The sequence below is a fragment of the Hyla sarda genome, chromosome 2 (assembly GCF_029499605.1).
Source record: "Hyla sarda isolate aHylSar1 chromosome 2, aHylSar1.hap1, whole genome shotgun sequence".
Lineage (NCBI taxonomy): Eukaryota > Metazoa > Chordata > Amphibia > Anura > Hylidae > Hyla > Hyla sarda.
Genome location: NC_079190.1, coordinates 211,222,715 through 211,235,616, shown reverse-complemented (window position 1 = coordinate 211,235,616; position 12,902 = coordinate 211,222,715). Strand labels below are relative to the sequence as shown.

At 40.8% G+C, this 12,902-nt stretch overlaps 1 long non-coding RNA gene across 2 annotated transcripts in view; it reads left to right on the top strand.

The window, feature by feature from the left end:
* The window catches only part of LOC130357797 (uncharacterized), a 56,907-nt gene that overhangs the window by 4,217 nt on the left and 39,788 nt on the right, over positions 1–12,902 (top strand). The window contains exon 3 of one of the 2 annotated variants that reach the window (XR_008889271.1): positions 1,574–1,638. The exons of the other annotated variant lie outside the window; for it this stretch is intronic. This is a non-coding gene — a long non-coding RNA (uncharacterized LOC130357797). The remainder of the gene's footprint in view (positions 1–1,573; positions 1,639–12,902) is intronic. 2 annotated transcript variants of the gene reach the window in all.

Sequence of the window (12,902 nt, the reverse complement as noted above, 5' to 3'; positions counted from 1 at the left end):
GGAAACGTCGAGTTTCCGGGACTGGGGACGTGACGTCACGCCACACCCCCCCATTCATGTCTATGGGACGTCATCATGTCCCCAGTCCCGGAAACCCGGAGGTTTCCAAAACTGGAGACGCAGCTCCCGCTTAGAATGCAAGTGTTGCAGGGAGATCGCAGGGGGTCCTTTGGATAGGGAATAAAAATTTTTTGCCAAGAATACCCCTTTAACTCCACTTATACACAGCCACATATTTAGCGTCAAGCACAGAGGCAGCAAGTATGTTGTTCGAATCGGTTCCATGTTGTAATCACAGCATCCAATTCAATATCCACAATATCCAAGTGTCAGGAAAGATAGCACCAAATGTATAACAAAGCCAATATTTGTGAACAACTGTGAAATTAGAAAGAAAGCAAGGACGTGATACTTTTCCAGTTCAAGGGACAATTTTCATTAAAGAACGAATGATGAATAATACACAATTAACTGCAGAACAAATAAAAATATATCTGGAAAATGAAATGGAAAGTGAACCCAATCGGCAAAGTTTAATGATCAAAAACATTTGATTTTAATAATGGTATTTCATATCTTTATATAATGTTTTTTTTTTTTTTTTGTTTCTCATCCTGGACTATATTTCAGAGAAAATCATATTACACAGGCTCTTCATGTTTAAATAATTCTTAACAATTTGCAATTTCATTTTTCCCTTTTGAACATGTGTCGCCTTTTCTAGCGCTTTCAATCAAGTTCTTTTTCTAAGCTACCGTATCTAATGCAAAACGAATGAATTGTACACTACTGTTCACACAGTGAATAATGCCAGCAGAAATTGAACAAAGTTCTTTCTCTTCTGTACTTACGCTTTAATAGCAGCAAAGGCTCGAACAATATATTTGATTCGTTTTTTTTCTTTGTGCGGAGAGAAGGAGAATGTTATGATAACTACATTGCTGTCACATTAAAGCAAATGTGAAGTTTAAGACATCGGGGAAAACAAAAGTAAGGACAGAGAGGCTAATAGGAGATAATGCTTTACTAGACATTATGTAAAAGAAAAGCAAATGAGTGACATTTCTATGGTGGCTGCAATATTAGTATTATAGCCTTAATACAGTAAAAATGGTATAATAGCTGATGCGCTATACCTCTGTGTGTTCCAGTATATACTTAGGATTTTAACACAGTAGATAACCTACTATAAAGAATTGATTAGATTTGTATGTATTCTTACCAATATAATGTTAAGTAAAAGATAATATTTATGTTTCAGATTCAATCAATGTTGTTAGTTTCAAGAATAATGGGGGGGATTTATCAAAACATGTCCATAGGAAAGTTGCCCAGTTGCCAATAGCAACCAATCAGATCGCTTCATTCATTTTGCAGAGGCCATGTTAAAAAAGAAAGAAGCAGGATGATTGGTTGCTATGGACAACTGGGCAACTTTTCCTCTGGACAGGTTTTGATAAATCATAAATGTTACTATATGTTCCATGGTACCCTGTATCCCAAATGTTCACAATATTTGGGTAATTTATGCTTAGATCTACTTTTTCTTATTCTTTCCTTCTAATCCTTTTAGTATTCGTACAGAGAGAATACATGACTTATGTTTGGTGAAAAAAAGAAGCATGAAAAATCTGAAAGGTTACACATTTATTTTATAGTACAATATACCAATTGTAGGAAGACTCAGTAAAACTTTTATATTTTGCTTTTCCTCCACGCTTAAACAAAAAAAATAATAAATAAAAAAGAAGACACTCAACTGACTAAACTAATATCACCACGTAGAAAAAAATATTCAAATGGCTTGAAGCAGGCATACACAGAGGCACTTATTTTTTTAAAAGATGCAGTGACCATTTGAGGTATATACCAGCTGTATACAGAATCTGTATGCAATGTAAGTGATTATATACAGGGCCATATATTGGTAAATAACAGCTGTACACAGGTTCTGTATACTATGTAAGTGATAATATGCAGGACAATTTAGAGGTACATACCAGTTATATACAGATCTGTATACCATATCAGTGATTACAATTACATTTAGGGACGCACAAATACATATTTTCTGATCAGCGGTGTCCTCTTTCCTTTTCTCCTCATCCGGCTCAGACCACCATGAGGTCTTCTTCCAGCCAAAACTTTATCTCTTCAGCATCTGTGGGACAAACTTGTTAGACTCTCCGTTGCTGATCCCCCCTTTGTCATTTCAATTCCCAATCCCCCCCTTCTGTACCATTTTAATTCCCTCCTCTGATCTCCTCTGTGCCATTTAAATCATCCCACTTCTGATAGGGGAGGGGATGAAATGGCCATTTCATTCCCAATCCCCCCTCCGATGCCATTTTAATTACCCCCCCCCCTCTGATTCCCCTATGCTGTGCCATTTCATTAACCCCCCCCCCCCCTCCCCTCAGCAATTTCATTAACCTGTCTCATCTCAGCAATTTCAATAACCCCAATTTCCCCATAGCCATTTAATTAACTTGCATCCTGGTGCCATTTCATTAACCCCCTCCTTATGCCATTTCATTAACTCCCCATCCTCCTCCCCCTGTGCCATTTCATTAACCCCATCATCCTCCCCTGTGCCATTTCATTAACCCCCATCCTCCCCCTGTACCATTTCATGAACCCCCATCCTCCTCCTCCTCTGCCATTATATTAACCCCTCCTATGCCATTTTATTAACCCCTATGCCATTTCATTAACCCCCATCTCTGCCATTTCATTAACCCCCCTCTCTGCCATTTCATTAACCCCCCCCCCCCCCTACGCTGCCACCTCACCTGCCCAGACCTGGTCCCAGCTGCAGATTGTGAGACTCATCTCAGGGCATGGGCAGGCAGCTCATCAGCCAGCAGGGTGCATGCTCTGTGATGCCGAGTGACATCCCCCTGATGTTAGGGGCATCACTCATCATCCAGAGGCACTAAAAAAAAAAATCTCGGGCAGCAAAGTGCAGCCCCTGAATAGTGCCTCCTGGGACCAATGGTCCCATCGGATCCCATGGTAGGGCCGGCCCTGCACACAGTGTATAGTGACATCACAGAGCTTAGGCTCCACCCATTAGCTGAGCAATAACTAAGAGTGAGAGATAAAGACCACTGAGCAGAAATCTGGTGAACAATGCCATACACAAGTGACCAATGGACAATCATTTACTCGTGAGAGCTTGAAAATTTACCTAAATGACAATAAAATCATAGATTTTTGGAGCTTTCAATGAGGAATGGGGCCCATAATAATTTTGACCTTAGGGTCCTATGATGTCTTTGCTTTTGTTCATATCAAAATTGTTGCTATGCGATGAGTATTAAGAGGACCCCTCCTTTGTAATTAAAACCCAAATTAAACCTAAGTCTTCAGTTAGTGTATTTTTATTAAATCAGAGAACCTCTTTAAGTTATCCGTTCTTGTGAAATCCATTATCTGTGAGTAATCTTAGACCCCTTAGGAATGAGTCTCTTTTTTGTAAAGTTATTAGCTTGTCTTTCTTTAATCTAAAATGATTTCCAGATTTGATGACCAAAAGAGATTTCCTTGATGTAATGTTCAAGGGCCTTACTTGCTTATTCTTTCTCTCTCTCTCTCTTTTTTTTTTACACGACAGATTGTTTGCATACATTTCTGCAGCCATTATATTTATCTGAATAAGTTTGCAGATATTAATTTTTGCACTTTAGTTTTTTCCTCCTTACATTTTAAGAATCATAACCCTTTCAATTTTGCACCTAAAAAGCCATATGATGGCTTATTTTTTGTGCCACCAATTCTACTTTGTAATGACATCAATCATTTTACCCAAAAATCTACCGCGAAACGGGAAAAAATAATTGCTTGACAAAATTGAAGAAAAACCACAATTTGGTAACTTTTGGGGGCTTCCGTTTCTACGCAGTAAATTTTCCGTTAAAAATGACACATTATCTTTATTCTGTAGGTCCATATGATAAAAATGATACCCTACTTATATAGGTTAGATTTTGTTGTACTTTTTGAAACAATCATAACTCTATGCACGAAAATGAATACATTTAAAATTGTCTTCTGACCCTATAACTTTTTTTTATTTTTCTGCGTACAGGGCTATGTGAGGGCTCATATTTTGCGCCGTGATCTGAATTTTTAATCAGTACAATTTTTGTTTTGATCTGACTTTTTGATCACTTTTTATTCATTTTTTATGATATAAAGAATGACCAAAAATACCCTATTTTGGACTTTGGAATTTTTGTGCGCGTACGCCATTGACCGTGCGGTTTAATTTATTATATACTTTTATATTTCGGACATTTACTCACGCGGCGATACCACATATGTTTATTTTTATAATGTTTTTATATTTTTTATATGGAATTTTTGAAAAGGGGGGTGTTTTAAACTTTTATTAAGGAAGGGACCCCACTGGACCACCAGGGATCGTTTACAGGGCTCTCTAGATGCCGCTGTAAACTTTGACAGCGGCGATCTAAAGGGTGAATAGCCGGCCTTGGCATGTCGGCTATTAAGGCTGGCCCTAAGCTACAAGAATCAGCTGAGGGCCGGCCGGTATGATGCGGGCTCGAGTCGGGAGCCCGCATCATACCTGGTTAATGGCCATTGGACGAGTATACACATCCATGGTCGTTAACCAGTTAAGAGGAACTGATATTCAGCTGGAAAAAAAATGATGTGGCCTAGATGTTCCAAAAGCATATTAAAAACACCAGGGGTGAAAATTCACTGTATTATAACAATTATAAGACATTAAAGTATTTTTAAGCCCTTCCTGTCTCACTATTTTTCTCCTTTCCACTGTTTCCTGCTGGCATCCTATAATTTATAATGTTTTATACTACTGGTGCTTAAAGGGGTTCTCCGGTGCTTAAACATCTTATCCCCTATCCAAAGGATAGGGGATAAGATGCCTGATCGCGGGAGTCCCACCACTGGGGACCCCGGGATCATGCACGCGGCACCCCGTTTGTAATCAGTCCCCGGCGACTACAGGGCGGGCGGCGTGTGATGTCACACCTGCGTCGGCGTGTGATGTCAGGCTCCGCCCCTCAATGCAAGCCTACGGGTGATGTCACACCCGCCCTGTAGTCGCCGGTAATCAGTCCTGGAGCGAACACGCTCCGGGGACTGATCACAAACAGGGTGCCGCGTGCATGATCCCAGGGGTCCCCAGCGGCGGGACTCCCGCCATCAGGCATCTGTTCCCCTATCCTTTGGATAGGGGATAAGATGTTTAAGCACCGAAGAACCCCTTTAAGGCATAAGAGGTTCTTTTTGAGGCACAGGTTATACCTTTTAATACACCCTTCATCTGAGTAAACAAAAAAGAAAAAATAACTGAGAAACAAAAAAGTATTTGTGAGGAGAAATTGGAAGAATAAACACTGTCTGGGTTATTTATTAACATGCACAACAGTTTTTTATTTTTGTTGTTTTTTCTTTTTACGGAGCCATTGTGGAGTACACTTATCTGTCAGGCCGGCGTGGCTGCCTGTGCTTGGTTTTAGTTGGAGTGACCGTTGCACAAAACTGTACCACTTTTGCAAAAGTCACACGTCATAGAACAGAGCATAAAGTGTGTGCCTAGGAAACAATGCCCAAACTATGCCCACAAAATGCTCACTGGATTCACCAGCGAAAAAAGCTATTTATATCGGCGGAAGTTGGATAATAAATGCCTGCCATGTTGTGTGCCATGATTTTAGAAAAATGTAGTCCGATAAGGGCCTACATATTGATAAATTACCCCCTGTGTGGTAGGGATGACATGTTACCACAGCACACCATAGGCTTCAGGACGCCAAAATCAGGAGGCTTCAGGACGCCATTTATTTTATGGACCTGAGGAAGGCACATGCTGGTGCCGAAACGCGTTGTCCGTTTGTTCTAAAATATAATAAACTGTCCTGTGCTATATTGGCGCTCCGCATCCTTTCATTCCAGCAGTAGCGCTCGTCCAGTACCCTCATTTTCTACTCTCCTTTTCCTGGTTGTAACATTTCCGTACCCCTTCGCAGTCATGGACAGGGGGTCTCGAGCAGCACAACTGCCGCTATTACTTTCCACTTTACACTCGCCAGGTGAGGTGCTGTCCCCGTTGATAACCTCGGCGGGACATCACACCACCCAGAGTGCAGTGGTTCTTGACAATTTCACCACTCCCCCATCATCCACGAGAGAGCGCCCCAACCTTTTTTACTACTCCTTCACTAGTCACAGAAAGTAAGTGTGTAACCAAACATGTGGAACTAAGATAGAAAATAAAGCCAAAAGAAGCAGAATCAGTTTAAGGGGGAAGTGAATCTAAAAGTATAGATGGTATAACCTCCAGCCAAAAAGGCTGGATTTTTGTACAATCCACCCATATGTGTAAAAGAGTGCTCAACTCAATTTCACCAAGGAGTCCCATACCAACAAGAATACATTTATACAAACTCTCCTGTATAGAAATACATTGAGACAAGCCATGTGAGTGTTAGGAGTTAAATCCTATCTGTTCTTCAGAGAGCTGAAAGTTCAGCTCATCTTCCTACTTAGAATTATATTTAGGTTTGCTTTAAGGAGAGAGAGAAATCAAATGAAAATGAAAAATAATTTTGCTTGTAAAACCTAAATATAAATACCTAAATAATAAAATCTAAATACCTGACATTTCTCTATAGCCAAGGTCTTGGCAGGAGAAAATAAAGCTCATAATGTAAAGTGTAAATAATCCCACAAATAAGGAATAGGAAAAGCACATTTAGCAATGACTATAGGAAGCAAAGAGAGTGGAGTTCAAGGACAAGGTTAAAATAAATATGGATCAGAAAGGCCCAATCTTAAAGTACTGAGAGCGTTGCATATATAAAAAAGAAAAGAATGCTAAGGGAACCAGAGAAATATATGTTGGCCATAGAGTGGGCTGTACAGAGAGGAGGGTGGGGGGGGGGGTTATTGATGAAAGTTTTATATCCGCTTAGGAGGGGTCTGATGCCAAGACAGAAGAACTGGTGCTTAACAACTAGACAGATGTATAACTTCATAAGAAATATATCTGGCTGTATAAAATGGGGTGTCTTCTGGTTCCCCAGAAATTCAGGAAAAAGCTGACTAATTACAAAAATTATAAATAATTAGAAGCTACAATAGGGACACATTGAAGCAAAGACTTACATTTTTTTCCCCTTATATACCACGACATGTGTGGCCGTTTGATAGAATGTAATTGGGATCTCAGCACCTGCAATAATAGTACATAATTTATGGTGAAAAGGTCCTGGTACCTAGATGTAAGCCATACTCAAAGATATTTTGTTCCCTGGGAAAGCCATACAAATGGGATCTAGGCACTGGAGGGTTGGGCTGAAATCTAAAGAGCTTCAGATTTTTTAAAATGTATTTTAAAGTGATTACCAATTTCTCACAGTAATCAAAAATAGACATCAGAGCAGGAAATACACACTTGGGTTTGTTATGAATAAAAGCAAATTATCTACAAACGCTGCTGTCGTATGCTCAAAAGAACTGATCTTTAGACCCTAGATGTGTTGATCCTGTCTGATGCAGTGAATCAAGGTCTCCTTAATCAAAATATAATAAGAGGCGGATAAGAGACAACATTCCACATTCCCTAACTTACATAAAACTTTGGTGACAAAGTTCCATTTATTTTAAGGCTAACAAGCTTCAATGAACAAATCTGAAAAATAAAAAGCTAAGAGCGTGCATCTCATAAACAGCCAGCTTACCCTATCAAAAGCCTTATCGGTATCAGTACCAAGAAGCACTAATGGAATCATTTCTGAACCTGGCATAATGCGCGCCAGCTATCAAAATAGAAGTATTATGCTTCTCTTCTCTAACCAGGATGAAGGCAACTTGTTATGGGCCAATAATTAAGAATTTGGATGGGACAACAGCTTTACCTCTTTGTGGATTAAAGTAATATTAGCCTTAAGGGCATCAGAAGAGATTAAAGCACCTTGAAGTACCAAATTGCAGTATAAAGTGAAATATAGTAAGAGTGTATTTTTTGACTTCTTATAATAGTAAACTGGATCATCAGCCGGCTTTGGTGATTTACTGGAAGGGATTGAACCATACAACATAAATAAGCAATTGAGGTGCCAATCTTCTGTTTAGGTGACTTAGACTTCACAATTGGTGAGCAATGGTAAGCCTTCCAAGGCTGGGAGAGGAATCCAGGAGGGTACTTCCAGTGGCTTTAGTCCCAGTTTTCCCCAGGCTGAGAAAAGATCCTCAGAGGACTGCATTATGATTTGTTTACCTTGCTTCACAATTCCCAGTTCAAAGCAAAAAAGCTACCAAAAGGGGAGGATAGAGTTAGTTCACAAAGCATCAAGCAGCTTTATTCCTGCCTAGGAGATAGGAGAACATTTACAAAGGTAATTAAGGGAAGACTCAGTGGGCATATAACTCTGGAATGGTGAGAAAACCTACATTCTTAAAACAGCTTCTACTTTTTTGGTCTTCAACCACCACAAGGGTTTTATTAATATGAAACCTATATTATGAGGTTTCTTCGTAAGGGCATCAGAGTGGTTGATTAGCTTTCCTTTCCTCGACACACAAACCAATCTGGTTCACATCAGACCTAATATCTCCAAGTTCCTTCCTGGTGGATTCAATTAGTCTTCTTATAAAACTTCTAGAGACGGGGCCAGTGTCTGAGTCTTCACCAGCTTCAGACTATTCTGCAGTGTTTTTACCTTTGGGGTTATTGGAGGTCCCCAGATGATGTTTAGTAGATGCTGCTACTTTAGTCTAATTGTAGCAGCAACAGATTTTTTTCTCAAAAATGTTTCAAGGGCAGGCATATTTCTTAAGTCTCAAGGGTATTTGTAACTTCTTTATCCTTGTTTTAAATGTCCCACTCTCTAATAGTAGAGCACTTGATAAAGCCAATAGTACTAGTTTTGGTAGAGAGGCTTGGATTTTAAAGAGTCTTGGAACCTGCAAGTGTTTCAAGACTGATGTAGGGAGGGATAACAAAATGATCCCTCTGGAGCAGATATGAGGGACATAGCAATTAATAGTTTTAAGACAATGGTAAGCCGGGGTTTTTCTCCCCCTAAGTCACTTATGACTAGATGAGCAGTTGAGGCTATTATAATGGAGAGAGGGCCGCAAGTCCTGGTGTGCTGCATAAGATCCCTCCACTGCTAGCTGCAATGCAGGATGGCCATTTGCTAGAAGAGGAGGATGGTGACTGAAACCTCTAGTCACACAAGGCATCCAGGCACAGGCTGGAAAGACTTGGCCAGGCCGCAGCAGAAGCCTAGGCAGCACAGTCCTTGTCTGCTTTGACACATCGCTCCAGACTACCTCCACTGCATTGACTAGGAAGGCTCCTTTATCTGCTGCCTGGCCGGGGGAGCACAACAGGCAGAGGGCAAGTTGGAACCAGGGCAGTCTTTGACAGCTGCACTGACCACACAGAACCGTGTTTAATTTAATCAGCTGGGAGACCTGACATCTTGTTTGCCTGGGACAAGTACAGGTAAAAGGGTGGTGGTTTCTTGGAAAGGGCTGAAAAGGGGCACTCATTTAGGAAAATTTCATATTGGGACTTTCTCGCAATGTGTCCTCTCTCTTCAGCTGATACTCTAAAATACATTTTCCATTTTTTTCCTTACAATTTATAACTTTCTAGTTAACAAAGTGAGGAAAGTATTTGTAAAACCCTTTAGGGAGGCAAGAAGGCAACTTCAGATGAAAGGTAACTTGGTTATTTGTTTTACTACCTCAAATAGTCCAATAAAATGTGGAGAAAGTTTATAAAAATGGAACTTTAAACTGGATATCGGACTAGGCTGTAGGTGCTTGTCAGCAGTTCTTTTAGCCTTAGCAGCAACAGACTATAAATTCCTAAGTTTAACAAAAGTAAGAGTCAGCATATCAATGTAAGTGACATCCTTCACATTAAATTTTTACACAGTAAGTTGTCCAAGTCAGACAAAACATCAATGTGTGACATTACTTGTAGCATAAACAAGAAAGAAATACATAAATATATACATATTTAGATATACGTGTAATCCAGAGTCTAGTCTAACACACATGTAAGACATAGATATTATTGACAGTAAAGCATTAGTAAATTATACATAAGCATTGTGCTTCAGGATAAATGAAAGAATAGTTGTAGGCTGTAATTTAGTGAAGATCATTCAGACAATTAATCACTTATTCATTAACACTATTCATTTGAGCCCTTGAAGGGCATAAAACAATGGCATTTATGATATTAAAATCTTAGTTAACATCTCAGTAGAGAAATTTTAGAAACATAGCTGGCTGAGGAGATGCCTTGAATGTGACATCAATTGTCACTAGTTTACATGTCACTTTATGGATTTTTATTATAAAGTCATTAGTGTTCTTTAGACACTAGAATCTGCTTCCTTTAGCATATTGTGTAAAAAAGGGTTATGCCATCTGGCAAAGGTAACCCTTATTTACAGGACAGGGGATAACTAGCTCATTGCTGGGGCCCCAACCCAGGGACGTGCACACATAGGGATAGGGATAGGGATTTTCCTCACATGCCCCTAAAGTGCCCTCACAAAAGGAGCTACAGACTCAGGGTGACAGGTGCAGTAAAAAGGATCCGTTGCTGGGGAGTTGTATGGGGTTTAATGGAGGGTGCTGTGCTCTCCCTGCAGGAAGGGGGCGCCACTCACCCTGTCATTATCAGCTATTTCTCTGCTCCTCTCCACACGGAGGAGACAGGAGCAGAGGAGGCCGAGATAAGCCCTGCCCACAGCATGTCCCGGCCACAGCATGTCCCGGCCAGAAACTTTAGTCTATGCAGAGGGGTTGGTTTCTGTAAGTAACTGTAAATATATGTGAGTGATTGTATGTCAGTGTGTGTGTATGTATATATGTGTGTGTGTGTATCTCTATGTATGTGCCTGTGCAGAGAAGGATGGCTGGGGCCTTAGTGTAAGTGACTGTGCATATATGTGAGTGATTGTATGTCATTGTGTCTGTATGATGTGTATATGTGTGTGTGTATCTCTATGTATGTGCCTATATATGCGAGCAAGTGAATCTATGTATATGTGTGTTTATATATGTGAGCAAGTGAATCTATGTATGTGTGTGTATATATATATATATATATATATATATATACTGTATATACGCACACACATAGATTCACTTGCTCACTGCTCACATATATGCACACATATACATAGATTCACACATATATATATATATATATATATATATATATATATATATATAATGTGAGCAAGTTAATCTATGTATGTGTGTGTATATATGTGAGCAAGTGAATCTATGTGTGTGTGTATATATGTGTTAAGGCTAATAATTTAGCCTGTATTTGTGGGAGGGGTGGGGATTCCCTATAAGAATCCGCGGCAGTACCTGTCTCTGACGCCGCGGGTTCGTCACGTGACTGGGGGTCAGCTGACACACGAGTCAGCTGATGCACGGAAGTTCCGGTTTTCAGTGTACTGGTAAGCGGCCGGGGCCGGCCGGGGTGGCGGCGTCCGCTGCAGCCCTCTCTCTGGAGGTAAGCCGGAGCACGGAGGGCACCCTCAGTCAGCCCCGGCCCCGGTTTCTGCACGGGATCCCACGTTCCATGTCAGCCAACTGGATGTTGTGGGCGGCGGCGTTGAGGCCGGTGAGTATGCTGTCCTGGTCCCGGTTCCCGCAGCCTCGTGGAATGGCGCTCCGAGGCTTGGTTAGGAAGATGGCGGGGACCGGGAACAGGGAGCAGCCCGGCCTTCTATCTGTACTCAGCTCTGGGTACAGCATACTGCATTTAATCTCGGGGATAGCGGAGGATCATGGGCGCTAACAGGTTACAGTACAGCAACAGTGAAGGGTAGCGCGGTCTCCCTCAGGTCGTGCGGGTCTTGCAGCTCTATGTGCATTTATACCGGTGAGATGTAAGTAGTATGATGATACTTTGGTGTTTTTTTGCCGCCGGGCATATCGGGTATCTGCAGCATTTCAGCAGTGCATCGTATATGCGGGGTCTGTCTCTTATGGTGGGCAGCACGGCACCTAGCACGTGGATAAATCAATGGCCGGTGCCATAGCTCAGTAGGGACTTACTCAGCATTGATCCCTGCATTTTCTTTTCTAGGCATTTAAGTTCGCTAGTACGAGGCACTGATTTGTCAATAGTTATGGGTTGTCATGAACAGTTTCTATATATGTTGCTTCATTGTGAGGAGGTCCACGATCCTAGCATTTCTTTCCATCAGGCATTTGCTGATGGAAAAATAAAAATAAATAAATAAAATAAAATAAATAAATAAATAAATAAAAAAAGTGTAAGGTATCAAAATAGTTTAGGAGTGTCACCATCGTGGTAAGGTCTTCGCTTTGTCATTTGGTTGTGCAGATAGGTTAAGTTAATCTTAAGTCGCAGTGGGCGTTATTCGCATGCTGGTAGCATTCATTTTGTATGCACGCTCGTGGCATTTATACTGTACACGTGCTCGTGGCATTTATACTGTACATGTGCTCGTGGCATTTATACTGTGCACACGCTTGTAGCATTTATACTGTTTCGTGGTGTTTATACTGTACAGACGTTCGTGGCATTTATACTGTACACGTGCTCGTGGCATTTATACCGTACATACGCTTGTGGCATTTATACTGTACATACGCTTGTGGCATTTATACTGTACATACGCTTGTGGTATTTATACTGTACATACGCTTGTGGCATTTATACTGTACACACGCTTGTGGCATTTATACTGTTCGTGGCGTTTATACTGTACAGACGCTCGTGGCATTTATACTGTACACATTTGTGGCATTCATATTGTACACACGCTCATGGCATTTATACTGTACAGACGCTCGTGGGATTTTTACTGTACAGACGCTCTTGGCATTTATTCTGT